The 21,364-nt window shown below is 36.2% G+C and overlaps 1 protein-coding gene and 1 non-coding gene across 2 annotated transcripts in view; one reads left to right on the forward strand and one right to left on the reverse strand.

The window, feature by feature from the left end:
* Positions 1-242: 242 nt before the first annotated feature.
* On the reverse strand, positions 243-315 carry TRNAK-CUU (transfer RNA lysine (anticodon CUU)). The gene has a single exon. It is a non-coding gene; the product is annotated as a tRNA-Lys (tRNA).
* Positions 316-4,872: 4,557 nt separating this feature from the next.
* Positions 4,873-21,364, forward strand: part of LOC143234558 (growth factor receptor-bound protein 14-like) — a 69,434-nt gene continuing 52,942 nt past the window's right edge. The window contains exon 1 of the mRNA XM_076471997.1: positions 4,873-5,054. The gene's annotated coding sequence lies outside the window, so the exon portion shown is untranslated. The remainder of the gene's footprint in view (positions 5,055-21,364) is intronic.

The following is a 21,364-nucleotide window of genomic DNA, read 5'->3' on the forward strand; positions in this document are numbered from 1 at the left end:
ATGAATTTAAAATTTCAAGTGTTATACATCACTTTAGACTCATTTGAAGTTATTTTAAAAATACAATAATAGCATTATTAAACCCACAGCATCAGGTTATCACCAAGGCAACGTGGACGTCTCGAGTATTCTTCATTCAGCATTGAAGATAACGGAAAGTTACTTTACTTGAATTGTGTGTATTTATTTTACATATTATTGTGAAAACAACATTCCTAATTATTTAAACAAAATAAAACATTCGCCCAACGTGGGGCTCGAACCCACGACCCTGAGATTAAGAGTCTCATGCTCTACCGACTGAGCTAGCCGGGCTTGTGATAAATTTGTTTTATTTTTATTATTTGTTCATAAAATAGTGTATTTACAATATTTTCGTTTCCATATTTATGTGTCAGGTACATTTAGACTTTTTAAACTGTACGCCTATACAAATATGGCTAATTTCATATAGATAATAGTTGAAAGTGAATATTTTCCGTAGCTAAAGCGTCATAATTTAGTTGATCAATTCATTTGAAATGAAGCACAAAGCTACATAATGGTATGTATGTATTCTGCTCACCACTGGTATCGAAACCCGATTTCTAGGGTGTGATACCGTTGACATTCCGCTGTGTCACTTGCGGGAACACAGTTTAACATTTTCTGTACGTAATTAGAATTATCACTCGTGTAACGTATAACATCTAAGTCGAAGTTTTCTTTCAACACACTGATGTAGAAATTATTTGAGAAGCCTGACTAAGAAGTAGTTCATAAGAAAGAAAAAAACGATTTTTTCGTAGTTTCCCATATGCAGTTCATTTGCTTATTGTCAACTTATAAATGTCGAGAAAAACTGGACATTTAATTTCAATAAAAACTAGTAAAGTTGTTAACGCATTATAAATAAACAGTTTAAAATTAATTACTACAACAATCAGTTATCAATAATATGATTTGTAAATGTACTGATATCTTACACATATGGATAGAGTATTTGCCAAACGAAACTTTCGCAAATGAATACCATACAGAGAATAAATAAAACTCGGACAACTAAAGAAAAGTCTCACTTTTCGTCAGCGAGTTCACAATGCTAAAATTTGGGTTTCACTATTCAGCGGTTGACACGATGCAGATAGCCAATGAGTCGCTTTATCATAAACCCAGCAAAGAAACAAAGCAAAGTTGAAACAAACGAACCAAATTTTTATTCCTCAATACGTTCAACTCAATTCAACTCAAGTGAATACGTTCCATACCCACAAGCTATATACGTCTCCAGGCATTTCAAATAACAAACAAGTTGGAAAAAGGCAAACCAGTATACATATTTGTGTCACTCTACATCCAAGGAAAACATTAGCACAACTCGGACCTATGTGACAATAGACCTTAGCAACACCATAAATGATATTATGTATTTACGATCTTAATTGGAAGAAATACTTTAAGACAAAATTATACTCTGACAAAATAATATCACAAATGTACAGCACACATTCCATTTTTATACTTTTTGGAAATATTTCAGTACTTTATGCCAGGAGGAAATATTTATATATATATATATATATATATTTATTGAGTCTAATATTGTTTTAAACGGTAGTAAAGAAGAAAGAAATTTCCATTAAAACGAATTCTACAGAGTACATTGACCAACATAAAAACACCTATAAAAATCACACAAAAAGATGGAAGCATTCCCAAGACAAAAAGTCAGAAGAGAATATCTGAAAAGTCACTAGATGTCGCCATTTAGATATTCTAAGGGACGTCAAAAAATGTAAATAAAAATTCTATAGAATTCGATTCAGAATTTAAAAAAAAATCCATATTTCAATTAGAAAGAGAAGAAATTCTTAAAGTAACACATTATAGAATTTATGCATTCTCTAAACAATTAAAACATATTGAATTTGTCACTATTGTGTTCTTTATTCTACCTGTTAGTTTGTTTTGTGTTTGAGTTTCGCGCAAAGCCACAAAATGGATAGCTGAAAGAAGTATTATTTGTGGATTATAAATTACATGGTTTGTCACTTATAATTAATCATAAGTTTGCTTGGGATTAAGATCAAAGCTACACAGTGAGTTATCTGTGCTTTGCTAACCGTGAGTATCGAAACCCAATTACTAGCGGGGTGAGTCTGCAGACATACCGCTGTGCTTATTATATCAGGTTATTCCATAAGTAATGTTCGAAAAATTAATACAGAAAGTGCATCATCATTTCTGTCTTTGTAGAAGGTTTTAATGACTAAAATATGTAGTAGGACGTGTATAAAAATGTTCAGAGAAATAAAAGAAACTAACCCAACTACAATTTTTCAGATCATTAATCAAATAAACCCTTATAAAGATGGATGTGTCTGAGGAACACATTAGGTATATAATGTTTTATGAATTTTAAAAAGGCAATAGTACAACAGAAACTACATGAAACATTCAAGGTGTTTATGATGTGGAGTCTCTCAATGAAAGAAAATGTTGAAGGTGGTTTCAGAAGTTCAGATCAGGTGACTACAGCTTAAGTGATGCATCACATTCAGGTCGTCCTGTTGAGTTTAATGATGACTTGCTGCTGGCTACACTTGATGAAGATTGTGCTGTAACAGTTGAAGAACTAGCTCAGAAGCTTAATTCAACTCATTCAACAGTTAACTGTCATCTGCAACAGCTTGGAAAGGTGTCAAAACTTAGAAAATGGATCCTCCATAATTAGACAGAAGCCATACTTAGAGAAAGAGTGGACATATGTACTTCTCTGCACTCTCGTGAACGTAATTCACCTTTTTTTGGACAGGTTAGTGACTGGTGATGAAAAATGGATATATTATAAAAATGGGATTCACCGTCACATTATAACGGCCCCACAGCTAAAAGAGCAAGTATAATAGTATTATCTTTTGTATGTCCATATAAACACTTTGTGGAGTGTGGATGGATCTTCACCAAGAACGGTATGGAGATTCATTAGGTCCATGCTGGGGTACATAAAGATTTTCAGTTTTTCATTTACCGTTTTACGGCTTTTATGGGTATTTTTGTGTATTTTACCACAACTTCGCCACCTGTTGAAATCGTCATTAAATTTGGATCCATGATGAGAAACGTGTAAATCTGCGGGTTTTGTCTTTTACACTTTTTATGAGTGTTTTTTGCGGCTTTTACATTTATATATCAGAGAAGCAACATTTCATGTCCTACGGCCCGGCATGGCCAGGTGGGTTAAGGCGTTCGACTCGTAATCTGAGGGTCGCAGGTTTGAATTCCCATCGTACCAAACATGTCGCCCTTTCAGCCGGGGCGTTATATTGTGATCGTCAATTCCACTATTCGTTAGTAAAAGAGTATCCCAAGAGTTGGCGGTGGGTGATGATGACTAGCTGCCTTCCCTCTAGTCTTACACTGCTAAATTAGAGACTGCTAGCGCAGATAGTCCTCGTGCAGGTTTGCGTGAAATGCAAAAACAAACAAACAATTCATGACCTTCGATCACTTTTCATTAACTATGAATTTACATAAATTATCTCCAGTGGGCGGGAACTCCTGTTAACCTAAAACAAACTGTTTGATTACTAGTTTCAAAATTTTACAATGGATATTACTATCCGATAAATATAGAAATGTTAAGCAATTAAATACACTAATAATTAAAGTGTAATTTAGTTAGTATTGGAATTACTATAGAGGTCTATAGCCTAAACTGTTTGTGAAGATCTATAGCCCAAACTGTTTGTGGAGGTCTATAGCCCAAACTGTTTGTGGAGGTCTATAGCCCAAACTGTTTGTGGAGGTCTATAGCCTGAACTGTTTGTGGAGGTCTATAGCCTAAACTGTTTGTGGAGGTCTATAGCCTGAACAGTTTGTGGAGGTCTATAGCCTGAACTGTTTGTGGACAAAATTGCTTGTGAATATATAGTTTTCATAAGTAAAATGTGGAATCACCAATTTTTTACAAAACTATTTTCGTACAAGACTTTGTTCGTCATTGAGCACAAACCTACATAACGGACTATTTGTGCTCTGCTCACCACTGGTATGGAAACCCGGTTGTTTTTTTGCAGTGTGAGTCCGCAGACGTATCGCTGTGGTACAAAAGACTCGCGAAACGTGTTGTTTATTTCTAAGTAATGCTTCTGTGCATTTTAAAGAGAAACTTGTATGTCTTTCTTTCTAAAGTTCGTTACAGCGAAAACATGTTAAACACACACATATAAATATTAGAAAATTCGAGACATTTATCAACGTCATAAACGTACTAGTATTTTTTACTTTATTCGTGACGGTACATATAACGTGACAAACTAAGTTGTCACTGATTACCGAATTTAACTGTTTTGTTAATCCAGTTTTTTTCAATAAATAAATTGTCATTTTTCTCTGTCGTGAATAGCTTGAAAATTAACACACAATATCTGATCAGTCTGTTTGTCTTTGTTTGACGCAAAGTTACGATGGGCTATCTGCATTCTGTACACCACAGGAACTCGATATCAGCGTTGTGTGTCTGTGGGCTTATAACGCTAAAATCATGTTTCGATACCCGTGCTGAGGAAAGCACTGACACCCCATCGTGTAGCTCTGTCAAGTTAAAATGGAATTGATGAAAGTTTTACGACAGTTAGAAAACGGATTTGGTAAATAATGGCATAAAAAACTTTTTTTTTTTAAATGTGTCGTGGAAAGACCAACAACTTCGCCCTGTTCCCGTAATGCAGCTATGCAACAATACCCTTTTGCCATCGATTAGTTACGCAATCCACGACTGTTACTCAGACGACGAATAGGTAATGCCAAACGTATATTAAGTTCGTGTCCGGGAGATGGCGCTCAAACTTGTTTACGTTTAACAGAGAATAAAAACCTGGTTTTATAAGCAGTCTGTGTGTGTGTCTGTTCGTGGTTGTGTCATTGTTTTTGTGACTTGTTCTCTTTACGGGTTTTACAAGTTTATCGTATGTTTGGTAAGTTATTCAAGTAAAAATATTTTACATTACTGAGGACAATGTCCAGCTGTGCAGTTTTGTCAACTGTCACTAAAATGCCTTGGTCAGCTTCATGTAAGTAATTCGTCTCATCGAAAGTTGTTTCTAACGGATTTTATTATTCCTATTTTCATATGTGCATAAGTTTTTAACTTTAAATAGGCAAACATTTTATTTTCAGTGATCTCTGACAGTTTAAAATAGAATGTGTTTACGTGGAATAAAATATCAGTGATCTCTGATAGTTTAAAATAGAATGTGTTTACGTGGAATAAAATATCAATGATCTCTGATAGTTTAAAATAGAATGTGTTTACGTGGAATAAAATATCAATGATCTCTGACAGTTTAAAATAGAATGTGTTTACGTGGAATAAAATATCATGATCTCTGATCTCTGATAGTTTAAAATAGAATGTGTTTACGTGGAATAAAATATCAATGATCTCTGACAGTTTAAAATAGAATGTGTTTACGTGGAATAAAATATCAGTGATCTCTGACAGTTTAAAATAGAATGTGTTTACGTGGAATAAAATATCAATGATCTCTGATAGTTTAAAATAGAATGTGTTTACGTGGAATAAAATATCAGTGATCTCTGTTTAAAATAGTTTAAAATAGAATGTGTTTACGTGGAATAAAATATCAGTGATCTCTGATAGTTTAAAATAGAATGTGTTTAAAATAGAATGTGTTTAAAATAGAATGTGTTTAAAATAGAATGTGTTTACGTGGAATAAAATATCAATGATCTCTGATAGTTTAAAATAGAATGTGTTTACGTGGAATAAAATATCAATGATCTCTGATAGTTTAAAATAGAATGTGTTTACGTGGAATAAAATATCAGTGATCTCTGATAGTTTAAAATAGAATGTGTTTAAAATAGAATGTGTTTAAAATAGAATGTGTTTACGTGGAATAAAATATCAGTGATCTCTGACAGTTTAAAATAGAATGTGTTTAAAATAGAATGTGTTTAAAATAGAATGTGTTTACGTGGAATAAAATATCAGTGATCTCTGATAGTTTAAAATAGAATGTGTTTAAAATAGAATGTGTTTAAAATAGAATGTGTTTACGTGGAATAAAATATCAGTGATCTCTGACAGTTTAAAATAGAATGTGTTTAAAATAGAATGTGTTTAAAATAGAATGTGTTTACGTGGAATAAAATACATTTTTTTTTATATTTGGCAAATATTGAAGCTTATTTTCGTCAGTTATGCTGCGAGTTCGATCTGTGATATTAAATAGGAAATACACCATTCGATCTGTGATATTAAATAGGAAATACACCATTCGATCTGTGATATTAAATAGGAAATACACCATTTGTAAGGTGTATTAATGCTCATGTCGTACTTAAAGATCATTGTTATTGTTTAAATTTGTGACGACACACCTAAAAACAAAATAAATACTTTTTTAAAGCTTCTGTATGATACACATTGATAAATATCAATTGAATGTTAATTAAAAGTGTTAATTACGTGCTCTGTTAAAGCTCTATATGACTTTTGTTAACGTAAACACCTTAGTTCGATCGTGTGACACATTCACAGATTGGCCTACCAATACACTTGTTAATTACTAGAATTATGTTAATCGTCTTCCTAATAAACTATGTACAATTTGTTATTTTGATCATTTTACATACTTTACAACGTGCGTGGGGACGTGTTTCATTCAATTTCTTGCTATACTCCAGACTGCAGGTAAATAATTACAGCTGTCGGTAAGAGAACAATTACCACTTTATTATAATTTTCACAAATATATATCTCTTTGTTAACGAAGTTATTTTAATACATATTGTACATAGTAATGACTGGATAAATAATTATTTTCCTTGTGAAAATATTTCGATTAGTATAGTAGAATAAAGTAGCTGATATTCATTATATTTTAAGACAAATGATAGTCTTGTAGACTTTTGTTAAACTCGTTATTAGCAATAATAGTAATTAACGTAACAGCAACAAATTATATTTTTGAAACGAAGCTAATGTGTAATCAAACCTTATAAAATGCGTTGTTCAGCTTCGTGTCACATCTTGTCTGGCACAGATAGCCTTGTAGCTTTGTGCCAATAAACATTGAATACCTACCTAAGCTTCGTGTAAACAATTGTTTCGTCAAATCGAACGTTGTTTTCAACGAATTTGATGTGTTTTGTTTTCTTAAGCCCATAAGGCCTTTAACTTTAAAGAGCCAAACACTTTTGACAATCCGTAGAAATTTTAAATAGCAAATGCTTTGTGTAATAAATTGTGCCCTTATATTTAACAAGTATTGCAATTTACAATATTTAATAATTTTAGGTATTTTGTAATTTTTCTTTTGAGATATTATTGTTCTGGGATTCATGATGCTTTAGAGGGCAACTTGAAGATGTTGAAATATGTTTTATGATTATAGAGTAACCTAACTTTATATTACTTGAAAATGATTAATAATTAAAATAATTACATGTAACGGTAACACTTAAACTTCACGAATGGTTGAGCAGTGAATGTTATTTGAAGCGTTAATAAGTTGGTAGGTCATACAACTGAACTTAAGTAAGGAGCTATCGACAAGGCCTAACTGTCGCCACTTTTGAACAAATACGAGGGTCGCGGGTTCGCGCCCGCGTCGCGCTAAATATGCTCGCCCTCTCAGCCGTGGGGGTGTATAATGTGACGGTCAATCCCACTATTCGTTGGTAAAAGAGTAGCCCAAGAGTTGGCGGTGGGTGGTGATGACTAGCTGCCTTCCCTCTAGTCTTACACTGCTAAATTAGGGACGGCTAGCACAGATAGCCCTCGAGTAGCTTTGTGCGAAATTCCAAAAAAAACACAAAAAACTATTATTATTAAACAGTTTATAGAGTTAACGAATGTAGAAAGTAACTCCGTAATTATTTTATAATTTGCTTTTGTATATAGATAGATAAGAAAATATTACGATTTTATTTCCAGTGCTCCAAATAATCAGTTTTGTCTCATTGAGAATATCCAACTAAATTCGTTTTTGAACATTTCATTCGTTTTCTTACAAATTTTCAATAGTATGTGTTTTTGTGAAATAAAATATACTTTTCTACTGAGCAAATATTGCTCTAAATGTTTGATCATATTTTTTTTCATTTTGTTGCTAGGCTTTAGTCTTTTCGATTAAAGATCTTAAATAAAAATGCCTCTAATTTCTTTACAACATTTCACAAGTTCACACCTGTAATGACGTTTTCTCTTTTTGATATTTTCCTAAAATTAAATTTTAATTTTGAAACTCTTAGGATTGTTGATAAAAATCAGAGAAATGTTGGAGATGCCTAGAAATAATACCCCTTCCTCCGTGGCACTTATGCCGCTGGAGTGTGTGTGTGTGTGTGTGTTTTATAGCAAAGCTACATTGGGCTATCTTCTGTGCTCACCGAGGAGAATCGAACCCCTGATCTTGTCGTTATAAATCCGTAGACTTACTACCATCCCAACGGGAGATTATACCACTAAAAACTATGTTTTGATACGCGTAGTGGGCAGAACACAAATAGCAGTTTGTGTAGCTTTGTACTCAATAAAACAACAGTAATTCTATTTTTTTTAAAAAGTTGCTTTTAAGTTCTTAAGTCCAGTGTTTTTTCAGATAAAAATTATAACTATATTCCAAAACAAATACTGTTATAATTAATTCTAAGCCAATGTGTGCTTTAGAGTTAGGCTTAGCAAGCAGTTTAGTAAAGTAACGCAAGAGACATTCTGGAGCGTGTATGTGCGCGATTTTCTTATAGCAAAGCCACATCGGGCTATCTGCTGAGTCCACCGAATATCTGTAGCTGCACCTGGTGAGTTGAACGTTAAGCGTGAATAATAACATTATTTGAAAGTTGAACTACTATTTATTAACTAGGTTTATCAAATGAAAACTTAAATTTAAAATTTTCATCCTTTCCTTCTATGAGGTACCAAACAACGACATTCAACTACCAAACTTCTGACATAATTACAAAGAACAATCAAAAAGATTTATACAACAGAACGTATGTTGTTCAAAATTATTGAAGTAACTTCAAACCGCTTCTCTTCAAAATTTCCGTTAAGCCTAATTGACACCATATGCACCCTGTAGGCCACATCTAACACTTTTTACACACATTTGTAAAACGTTTAAAACCAGCCTCAATTTTTTATGAAACTGCACAGTCTTTCAGTTATTAGAAGAAATAATCCCGAAAATAGTCCATAGCAAGCTTAATGTCAATCAACCAAACGGTAGGAATAATTTAAATATGTGTTTTTAGCTGTTTTTTTTTTTTCTTTGCTTATATTATTTGTGTTACTAAACTTCAAACTGTCTCTTGGTTGGTATCACACGTATGTAAAAGAACAAATTTATCCTTACACGCAAAGAGTATTACTATTTGTTTACCTATGTTGGATTAAAACGTTTTATGTCATTTACAGAATCTGTTCAGTTTGTTCACACTAGGTGCCGTAAAAGGTCATTGGGATGTGTAGGTATTTGTATATTGATTTTGATTTTCTTAAAGGCTGTTAGTAAAGAAAACTTTAGCGCAACCGCAAAATATCTAGTAAACAACTAAATGTATCTTGATATTTGTTTTACTTCCACAAATATCTCGCATTTCCTAAATTACTGTGCAGAGGGGTGAATCTGTAAACGTTAATGTTGTAAAGTGCGTAATGTTAATATTTAACTTTTCCCTGTCACACCAAATATTGGTTTATTTTGAATTTCACGTAAAGCTACACGAGGACTATCTGCGCTAGTCGTCCCTAATTTACTATACTAGAGGGAAGGCAGCTAGTTATCACCGCCCACCGCCAACTCTTGAGCTACTCTTTTACCAACGAATAGTGGGATTGATCTACATTATAACGCCCCCACTGCTGAAAGGGCGAGCATGTTTGGTGTGACGGAGAGAAAAAAATAAAACATATATTTTAACGGTCGAACAAGTTTAGCACAACTGTATGTCGTTATCTATTGGTGTATTTGTAATAGTTTATGAAGGCCTTTTCACCTTTCACATTTGTAAATGGAACCACACCTTTTTTAATGTGTACTAATAGCGTCCTTAAAGAGTGAATGCATTTTAAAATAGGTTATAATATGGATAGAAGGAATATATAAACTATTCACTCATTTCTTGAATGTAAGGAAACGTAATTCATCTTTTAAAGTGCAATTTTGTACGCGTGTGTCTTTGGTAAGGCTGGATTGTTTCATCTTTTATGTTATTTGATAGTAAATCGATTATGTAAAACTAGAAATTATAGTTTATTTACACGAACTTGGAGGCTGTAAAAACAAACAAACAACTATCTAAATAGCTTTGAGATGAGCAGTTCTAAATACATTTTACCAATGGTTTAGCGGTAAGCTTACAAACTTATATTGCTTAAAACCTGGGGTTCGACACTCTCCGATAGACGCGAAAAACAAAATGTTAAACACAGTAACATCACAGAACATAATGTTAATAATAACTTATTGTTAAAATATCTGTATCCATCCCTAAAGCTTTTGAGAGGGGGGCAACTTGTTTACCTCTCTTGTTATATCCCTGGATTTGTAAATAGTTTGAATGGTTAGTTTTGGATACTGACTTGGTCTTCAATTATTTTTATATTTGACCAGTTTTGAAAATCTTATTTCGGAATTATATTTTTGCGCATAAATGTTATTTACAAGAAATAACTATGGGATCATCTATGTTGATTAAAAACTAAAGTAACTATGGGATCATCTATGTTGATTAAAAACTAAAGTAACTATGGGATCATCTATGTTGATTAAAAACTAAAGTAACTATGGGATCATCTATGTTGATTAAAAACTAAAGTAACTATGGGATCATCTATGTTGATTAAAAACTAAAGTAACTATGGGATCATCTATGTTGATTAAAAACATAGTTACGGGGAAGTTACATCGGTGAGTGGTATAACCGATTAAAAGAATACTTTTTAGATTACATTGAAGGCAAATACAATCTCAAGGTATTCTAGTTTTTTTGTACTTGGTTGTATCACAGGTTGTATTCCATAAATTTTTACAGAACTCCATACGTAAACTGACTTTTCTAACACAGAGAAACGATTCACTGATCTTAATATATGCAAAATAAGAAAAACATTATCGGATGCACGTGCGCGTGCGAAATTTTCTTGAGCTTTTCCCTCGGCAGCTTCGATGTAATATACGTGAACTGTGCACTAACAAACATACTGCAACAGGACTTCACAACTGGATGGAGGAGAGCCGTCCTGAAATCTCTTCTAATGTGCAGTCCTCCAGAATATTTACTTCCAAACTGGATTTATTACAAACGTATAATTTCTCTAAGCGGCAAAAGATGGCGCCTTGCTCAATGACAATAAACGTAAAAACAGACTTAAACTGCTTGTACACAAAACTGAACTTTCACAGTACCATCGTTTGTGCTGAATCTAGTTTTGTTTAATTGTAGTTGATGTGTTATAAACCGAAGAAAGTTTAAGTTAAATACTGCAATTTATTAGCACTGCATTTATCTAACTGGAATTTTACTGCCGAAACACTTAATACATATTTATACCAGCATACATAATTTAAACGTGTATCTCAAAACTGTGGTTGATTCGTATATGCAGAAAGAGCCAGGTGTAACAGTTATTGCTCAAAGCAACTCTATTTTGTATTATGTTTAATTACTTATACTAACATTTCATAATATTGTTCTCAATAGAGACTGAGTTGTGTGTGTGTGTTTTCTTATAACAAAGCCCCAGCAAGCTATCGACTGTGTCCATCGAGGAGGAATCGAATCCCTGATTTTAACATCGTAAGTTCGTACGAAGACTTACCGCCGTCTCGGCGAGGGACATATTGAGAAAATATCAGGTTTACACAAGTAATTATTGTTGTCAATTCTATATCAAGCGAAGCCTTAACCGAGAAACTCGTAAATGTGATAAAAATATGTAGTTTATTATTCTCATAAAATGAGTTCGTCAGTCACTTCATTAAGACTAACATTTGTATTAACAAAAAGCAGTAAAAACTGTAAGAAATAATAAGACGACTTCCAACTTTGGACAAATCGATGAAATTACTTAAAATGTGGTTCTTAATATAATTTTCCATCACCTAATTAATCATAATCGCTAAAAATGTGTTTATTGTCAGTTCACGTGTTCAGTTGTTTTGTTTTATATCTGGTCACAGTATGTGTTGACTGCATTTAAAGTTTGTGCTGTGTTATAATTAGATATTTTTTAATTAGTGAATTTGTCGTAATTTTGCCAAATAATCGTGTTTATTTTCGTTTTAAGTGCTCATTTTTTTGTTTAATTTTTCACCTTTTTTTAAGTTAGGGAATTTTTCGTTATTTTATCACCGAATATTGTATGTAGTTCGTCCTTAGGTTCACAGAGATTTGGGCCCGGCATGGCCAAGCGTGTTATGGCGTGCGACTCGTAATCTGAGGGTCGCGGGTTCGCATCCCGGTCGCGCCAAACATGCTCGCCCTTTCAGCCGTGGGGGCGTTATAATGTTTCGGTTAATCCCACTATTCGTTGGTAAAAGAGTAGCCCAAGAGTTGGTGGTGGGTGGTAATGACAGCTGCCTTCCCTCTAGTCTTACACTGCTAAATTAGGGACGGCTAGCATAGCCCTCGAGTAGCTTTGTGCGAAATTCCAAAACAAACAAACAAATCGCAGAGATTTGTTGATAAAGACCCGTGGGGCAGAGATAACACAACATACACGTAACAATTTAATCTTGTGTGCTGTATTTCCCATGGAGACAACCCACAGAGCCCTCGTTTTTCTTTTCAGGATTTCGGAAACCCTGGTGTAAAATAATGAACGCTATCCAGTGAAGCAGATGGCCTTCCTGCCGCTAGGTGTTAAATTAAACATTTCACTGAAAATGACTATGTGTGAGAAACGCCTGTTTTGTACTGCACTTACTAAACAATCGTTTGTTTCGCATTTCGCGTAAAGCTACACGAGAACTATCTGCGGTAGACTAGAGGGAAGGCAGCTAGTCATCATCATCACCCACCGCCAACTTTTGGGCTAGTCCTTTACTAACGAATAGTGGGATTGATCGTAACATTATAATGCCCCACGGCTGAAAGGGGCGAGCATGTTTGGTGAGACGGGATTTGAATCTGCGACCCTCGGATTACGAGCCGAGCGCCCCACCCACCTGGCCACACCGAGCCAAGTGATATAATATTACACGGATCATGCAGTCGCGGACTGTGACTTCTATCTATTGACTTTGCTCAAATCTGGGAAAGAAAAAAATATGAAAGGTAAGGTATGAACTCTGTTTATTCCGCGAAACTTGTCTGCTCTTTGGGTTTAGAGAGGGAACATTTTCTCTTTCGCTACAAAAAATAAGACATTTATAATACCGAAGTTATATACTTTATATACATCAGACTGCAAAATATTATATTTGAATTTGACTTGTGTGAAAGTTTTTTTTTTTTAAGAAACCTGTTTTTATTTTACTGTGATCGTAAAATTACCATAATGTTAGAATATTGACGTGAATCTACAACTAGGCGTTCTGTCTTTCGTTTCCACGAGGAAAACAAAACTACAGTCACAGATTGAGCAGCAGTTGTTAAATAATACCTGTACATTATCTGTAGGTAGAGTTTATCTGTCTACACAATAACACACTTCTCTGGGAGTAATAACGTATTTCCAAAATCTTAAACTGGTTGGGAGTGGTTCGTTTGGAACTAAGCACAAAGCTACGCAACGGGTTATCTGTGTTCTGCCAACCACGGGTATCGAAACCCGGTTTCTAGTGGCACAGTCCTCCAGTACAGGAGAGACTTACTGATTCATGGTTCGTTATCACATAATAGAGATGTAGTTGTGGAGTGAGAGAAAGGTGCTTATTATTGAGCACAGTGCTGTACGAACGACTGTCTCTGTTCTGTGCACCACGGGTATTGAAATCCGGTTTATAGCATTGTAAGTCCTTAAACATACCGGTGTGCCACTGGGGGTGTAAATATAGAGAGAACGTGTGTGAATGTATTTTCCTTATATTAAAGCCACATCAGTCTATTTGCTGTATCCACCGAGGGAAATCGAATCCCTGATTTTAACGTTGTAAATCATAAGACTTTCCGTTGTCCCAGCGAGGAACAGAGAGAATGGAAAACTGTAACCGTAAATTAGATTTTCTGACATTTTAAAATAAATTTCTTTCCACATTGGAGAAAAAAAAAGATTAAATTGTTTTTTATTGTGGTGACTACACGTCTCCTCACGAATATACTCCGCATTAAAATGTACGTGAAATCATAAATAACGCTACAGAAAAAAAAACACACTGTACTTATAAAATGCAGTTTTTGCCAAGAATTTTCTCCCATTTAAAATCCTATAATGTCTGTTTCATTAGCCGGGTGTGTGTGCGTGTGTCTTCTTATAGCAAAACTACATCGGGCTATCTGCTGAGTCCATTGAAGGGAATCGAACCCCGATTTTAGGGTTATAAATCCGGGGACTTACCGCTGTAACAAGAGAAGGACTTCATTAGCCGGACAACATCCATTTCTATCTATTAAAATCGTAAATAGTATTTTATTATAGTATTACATGTATCATTTAAACTGATAACGTTACCAATAAAATATGTAGGTTTTATATAGGTATGTGTCATATATTTATTACGACTATTTTTTAAATGTTCCAGTAACCTAGACTATTTTAAATTATTACATCCTAATAATAATGCATCACTCTACGTTAACTTCTGATACACCTTGTGCTTGTGAACTTTAGGAATGTATCTGATATTTCTCGACTATAAATACACTTAAGATTTCCTTATTTGAATTTTCTGTAAACACCCGGAACTACACCACCTACAGATCTATATTGGATCGTAGAACATCTGTTTATATTAGCTAAAGTTTGTTTGATTAAAAAAAAAAGAAAGAAAAGGGGCCCCTGCATGGCCAGGTGGTTAAGACACTCGACTCGTAATCCGAGGGTCGCGGGTTCGAATCTCTGTCACACCAAACATGCTCGCTCTTTCAACTGTCTGAGCGTTATAATATGACGGTCAATCCCACTATTAGTTGGTAAAAGAGTAGCCCAAGAATTGGCGGTGGGTGGTGATGACAAGTTGCCTTCCCTCTGGCCTTACATTGCAAAATTAGGGACGGCTAGCGCAGATAGTCCTCGTGTAGCTTTGCGCGAAATTCAAAAACAAATATAAATTAGTTTGTTCTGCTTCTTACGAGAAAAGGAATCTTCGTTCTGATCTCGTGAATCTTTGTTTGTTTATCAAAGAATCTTTGTTCTAGTGCCCTTAGGAGCGATTAAAAATAGCACAAACCGTAGCGTTTCTCTACAGATTGTTACTCGCGATAAACTTTGTGTTTAAAGGTTCTGGTTTCGTGAGAATACGATCAAATTAAGAACACCCAACTTAAAAGGCCACAAAGACGTTTTTCTATTTAACGAAAAATTAACTTGTTTTTCAACACAGGAAGGAACAAATTGTTTAATATTTTCGTTGTTTTATTCTGATTTCTATCGAGAAGACAGAAAGGTAAGGTTCCTGTAGTCTGTCTTGGAACGCTTCTTTAATCACTTCTTTGTGTGTAAAATGGGTAATCCATGTTTGCAAGTTTTGCATAACCAATGAAAGCCAGCTTCACAAAGTAGGTCAAGGCTGTAATTATAGACACGTTTTACCGATTTCATGTCCAAACAAATACACTCACAAAGCTTAGTTTAACCGTTATTGTCAATACCTGTTTCCACGTAGCTTCTTCTCGTCTGCAAACAACCATTTGCAAATCGCCCGAATACATTCAACTTAATTAGCTCGTTATAATAGCAACTCCTCTCATGACGGAATGTCTATGGTTTGTCTTTGAATTGACCGTCACATTATAACGCCCCCACGTTATAATGGGCGAGCATGTTTGGTGCGACCGGGATTCGAACCCGCGACCCTCGGATTATGAGTCGAACGCCTTAACACACTTGGCCATGCCGCGCCGAATGTCTACGGGCTTACAACGTTAGAAACCTGTTTTTGATACCTATGATGGGCAGAGCACAGATAGCCCTCGTGTAGCTCTGTGTTTGATTACAAACAAATAGTGTTTTAGCTATATATAACAAGAGTGTTTAAAATTCTGTCAAAACTCTACAGTAATATTTCACCTACTTGAACTTCTGGTTTGTTTTCTGGACACGGTTTGAAAGGCTTATTGAAAAGTGATATTTAATATTAATTTTCACCACACGTCTTTCCAAAATCTTAAAATGGCTGGTGTTACGTATTAGAATTTATTTCGGACGAGTCTTCTATTTGTTATTTTACGTATGTTAACGCATTACTATTTCCAATAACCGGATATTTTAGTTGTAATTTAGAAGTTAATTAACTTTTTTAATATATATCAAATCTATGGTATTTACCAACAAGATTGATACACTCAGTTTTCTTTAACACAAATATATTTTAATATACATACAGGGGGGATACTTGGTTGAACACAGACGGAGGAGACATCAGAATACAGACAGGGGGGATAAGTGGTTGAACACAGACGGAGGAGACATCAGAATACAGATAGGGGGGATACGTGGTTGAACACAGACGGAGGAGACATCAGAATACAGATAGGGGGGATACTTGGTTGAACACAGACGGAGGAGACATCAGAATACAGACAGGGAGATACGTGGTTGAACACAGACGGAGGAGACATCAGAATACAGACAGGGGATACTTGGTTGAACACAGACGGGGAGACATCAGAATACAGACAGGGGATACGTGGTTGAACACAGACGGAGGAGACATCAGAATACAGACAGGGGGGATACTTAGTTGAACACAGACGGGGGAGACATCAGAATACAGACAGGGGGAAACTTGGTTGAACACAGACAGAGGAGACATCAGAATACAGACAGGAATGATACTTGGTTGAACACAGACGGAGGAGACATCGGAAGAGATTTGGTTAAATCGGTATTTGATGTTCTAGACACAACTGGAGAGTCTAGCGTCGCAATGGGTTAATATGGGAAAAAGAAAAACATGAACAAAGTATTCCAATATATCTTGGTTCGTTTGGTACTTCCTATAAATTCTGGATAATGGCTCGAACACTAGAAATATAAACACATCAAAATATCGTTATCCAAATGTGGCAATAAACAAACTGTAAAAAAAACAAAAAAAACTGTGTCGATGTCAGTGGAGTGGGGACAGGAGTGAGGCTTAGCTCAAATCACAAGTCTACCTACCTCCCCCAAACCCGTAAGTTAGGAATGAGGCTTAGCTCAAATCACAAGTCTACCTACCTCCCCAAACCCGTAAGTTAGGAATGAGGCTTATCTCAAATCACAAGTCTACCTACCTCCCCCAAACCCCTAAGTTAGGAATGAGGCTTAGCTCAAATCACAAGTCTACCTCCCTCCCTCCCCCAAACCCGTAAGTTAGGAATGAGGCTTAGCTCAAATCACAAGTCTACCTACCTCCCCCAAACCCTTAAGTTAGGAATGAGGCTTAGCTCAAATCACAAGTCTACCTACCTCCCCCAAACCCGTAAGTTAGGAATGAGGCTTAGCTCAAATCACAAGTCTACCTACCTCCCCCAAACCCGTAAGTTAGGAATGAGGCTTATCTCAAATCACAAGTCTACCTACCTCCCCCAAACCCCTAAGTTAGGAATGAGGCTTAGCTCAAATCACAAGTCTACCTCCCTCCCTCCCCCAAACCCGTAAGTTAGGAATGAGGCTTAGCTCAAATCACAAGTCTACCTACCTCCCCCAAACCCTTAAGTTAGGAATGAGGCTTAGCTCAAATCACAAGTCTACCTACCTCCCCCAAACCCCTAAGTTAGGAATGAGGCTTAGCTCAAATCACAAGTCTACCTACCTCCCCAAACCCGTAAGTTAGGAATGAGGCTTAGCTCAAATCACAAGTCTACCTACCTCCCCCAAACCCGTAAGTTAGGAATGAGGCTTAGCTCAAATCACAAGTCTACCTGCATCCCCCAAACCCCTAAGTTAGGAATGAGGCTTAGCTCAAATCACAAGTCTACCTGCATCCCCCAAACCCGTAAGTTAGGAATGAGGCTTAGCTCAAATCACAAGTCTACCTACCTCCCCCAAACCCGTAAGTTAGGAATAAGGCTTAGCTCAAATCACAAGTCTACCTACCTCCCCCAAACCCGTAAGTTAGGAATGAGGCTTAGCTCAAATCACAAGTCTACCTACCTCCACCAAACCCCTAAGTTAGGAGTGAGGTTTAGCTCCTTCAAATCACAAGTCTACCTACCTCCACCAAACCCCTAAGTTAGGAGTGAGGTTTAACTCCTTCAAATCACAAGTCTACCTACCTCCACCAAACCCCTAAGTTAGGAGTGAGGCTTAGCTCAAATCACAAGTCTACCTACCTCCCCCAAACCCGTAAGTTAGGAATGAGGCTTAGCTCAAATCACAAGTCTACCTGCATCCCCCAAACCCCTAAGTTAGGAATGAGGCTTAGCTCAAATCACAAGTCTACCTGCATCCCCCAAACCCGTAAGTTAGGAATGAGGCTTAGCTCAAATCACAAGTCTACCTACCTCCCCCAAACCCGTAAGTTAGGAATGAGGCTTAGCTCAAATCACAAGTCTACCTACCTCCACCAAACCCTAAGTTAGGAGTGAGGTTTAGCTCCTTCAAATCACAAGTCTACCTACCTCCACCAAACTCCTAAGTTAGGAGTGAGGTTTAGCTCCTTCAAATCACAAGTCTACCTACCTCCACCAAACCCCTAAGTTTATTAGTCCACTTGTTTTTCAGTATAGAAATTATTTGAGAAATAACAATATGTAAATATGTAACAAAATGTTTACTTTTTCTTGTTCGTGGACAAAAAGTGTTATTTCCCAATTGTTTATGCCTAAAGTAAATGGAAAAGACCTATTTTTCTCTTCAAAATTTGCTTTTGTGACCTGGGAGCGTATAACGAAAACATTATGGGATACTATATTTGGGGGCTGATATGTGAAAGTAATTTACATTACAGTCGAAAATCTTGAAAAACTACTCACTTCTAAACATTTTTTGTATAACTTTAGTATAAATATATGTAAATCTTGATTCATATGTTGTTTTATTCAGACCTTATGTAAATGAAAATGTACAAGTTTGCCAGTTTTTACATGGAAAATAGATTAATTTCTAAATTTCATTATCCAGGTCACAAAAGTAAAGTTTGAAGGGAATAATGGCCATTTTCTGTACTTTTACAACATAAGCAATTAAGAAATAACACGTACTATCCATGAACAAAATTTGTGTTACATAGTATAATTAATTACTGTGGTTTTATACAATTATTGTCAGCAGCATAGTCGAGCTAACGTGATTATAATATCTCATCATTATAAGATATTGTAAATATTAATACATGATTAGAGTTTACTCCCCCCATGGTTAACTTCACATTCCTAGCGGGATAAATTTCTCTTCTCCCTTGGGAGGTGTTTGAAATCTCTCCGAATTTTATCATCATTTGTTTTTGTTGAATTTCGCGCAAAGCTACACGAGGGTTATCTGCGCTAGCCGTCCCTAATTTAGGAGTGTAAGATTAGAGGGAAAGCAGCTAGTCATCACCATTCAGCGCCAACTCTTGATCTACTCTTTTACCAACGAATAGTGAGATTGACCGTCACGTCATAACACTCTCACGGCTGAAAGGGCGGGCATACTTGGTGTGACGAGGATTCGAATTTGCGACCTTCAGTTTGCGAGTCGAGGTCCATAACTACCTGACCATGCCAGATGTTTAGTATAATGTTCTGTTTTTTTGTTTTGTTTTTCTTAAGAGTTGTATTCCCCGATGGTACAGCGGCAAGTCTACGGATTTACAATGATAAAATCAGTGGTCCGATTCCCCATCGGTGGACTCAGTAGATAGCCCGATGTGGCTTTGCTATAAGAAAGACACATACACACACCTCAGAGTTCCTTGGTGCTGGACATGCGCAGTAAAAAAAAAAAAAAAGGCTTCACCGGAAAACCGTTTATTTCGTCATGGTGACCTCACCACCACACAAAAATATATTCACGGAATGCGTAACCACACTTGACTCGGACTCGTCTCATTAAAAATAAACGTTGCGATTTAATCTGTGACATCCTGTTTAAAATGAACACTGCTGTGTGACGTCAGTGGTTTTTATTGATATCCGTTTTGATTTCTTGCCAAAGGAATTCGGATAAAATTTGTCGGTTTTTGTTTCTCTTCTTCTTCTGAGGAAATCAAAGTTTGAGAGATGTCCAGTTTGAGAGATGTTCAGTTTGTTTCGTCCAGTCCAATAATACAATTTGGATGCTCGTCCAAAATTGGAGAAAACGAAAACAATAAACGAAAAAAATTGAAGAAAAACGAGCTTCTTTTGTTAACCAGTTCAAGTGAGGGCGAAGGAACGTTAGCCTATGGTAGCCCGTCGTCGGTGGTTAATATAAAACATGGACACAAATCAAGTGGGTCATTCCTCTTAGGAAACTTTAAAAAATCAACCACGCAGTAAATCTAAGTAAGTGCTGTGTATTAGAGGTAAAAGTTACCCTAAGCTCTGATGACAACCGAGATCGTACGACTTTGGTCAACTTTGCACGACGTCTCGACTGTGGATAATTTTCAACTTGATCCGGTGAGAACCAGTTTTTCCAGTAGGATCGCGTGCCCCTTATTTCAGATCCTCCAGAAACTTTCGACTGTCCTATAATAATTTGGTAAGCATATATAGAGTGTGTGTTTTCTTGTAGCAAAGCCACATCGGGCTATCTGCTGAGCCCATCGAGAGGAATCGAACCCCTAATTTTAGCATTGTAAATCCGAAGACATACCGCTGTACTAGCGGGAGGCGAGTATACGTAGAGGCTTTCATTAATGGTTATCTTCACTTTAACCTCTGACCTCTGCCTATCTCCACTTCATCCTTTAGGGAACTTCAAGATGCTTCCTGGCCCGGCATGGCCAGGTGGTTACGACGCTCGACTCGTAATCTAAGGGTCACGGGTTCGAATCCCTGTCACACCAAACGTGTTCGCCCATTCAGCGTTGATGGAGCGTTATAATGTGATGGTCAATCCCACTATTCGATGGTAAAACAGTAGCCCATGAGTTGCACTGCTAAATTAGGGACGGCTAATGCAGAGAGCCCTCGAGTAGCTTTGTGCGAAATTCAAAAACAAGCACACTACCCTCAGATTGCCAATCAAGCACCCCCACCACATGGCCATGCCGGGCCACCTAGAAAGAAAGCTGTTAGTTAACAGTACTTATCACCGACTCTTGAATTACTCTTACCTGTTCAAATACTGGGATGT

The sequence above is a fragment of the Tachypleus tridentatus genome, chromosome 12, assembly GCF_004210375.1.
Source record: "Tachypleus tridentatus isolate NWPU-2018 chromosome 12, ASM421037v1, whole genome shotgun sequence".
NCBI classification, from domain to species: Eukaryota; Metazoa; Arthropoda; class Merostomata; order Xiphosura; family Limulidae; genus Tachypleus; species Tachypleus tridentatus.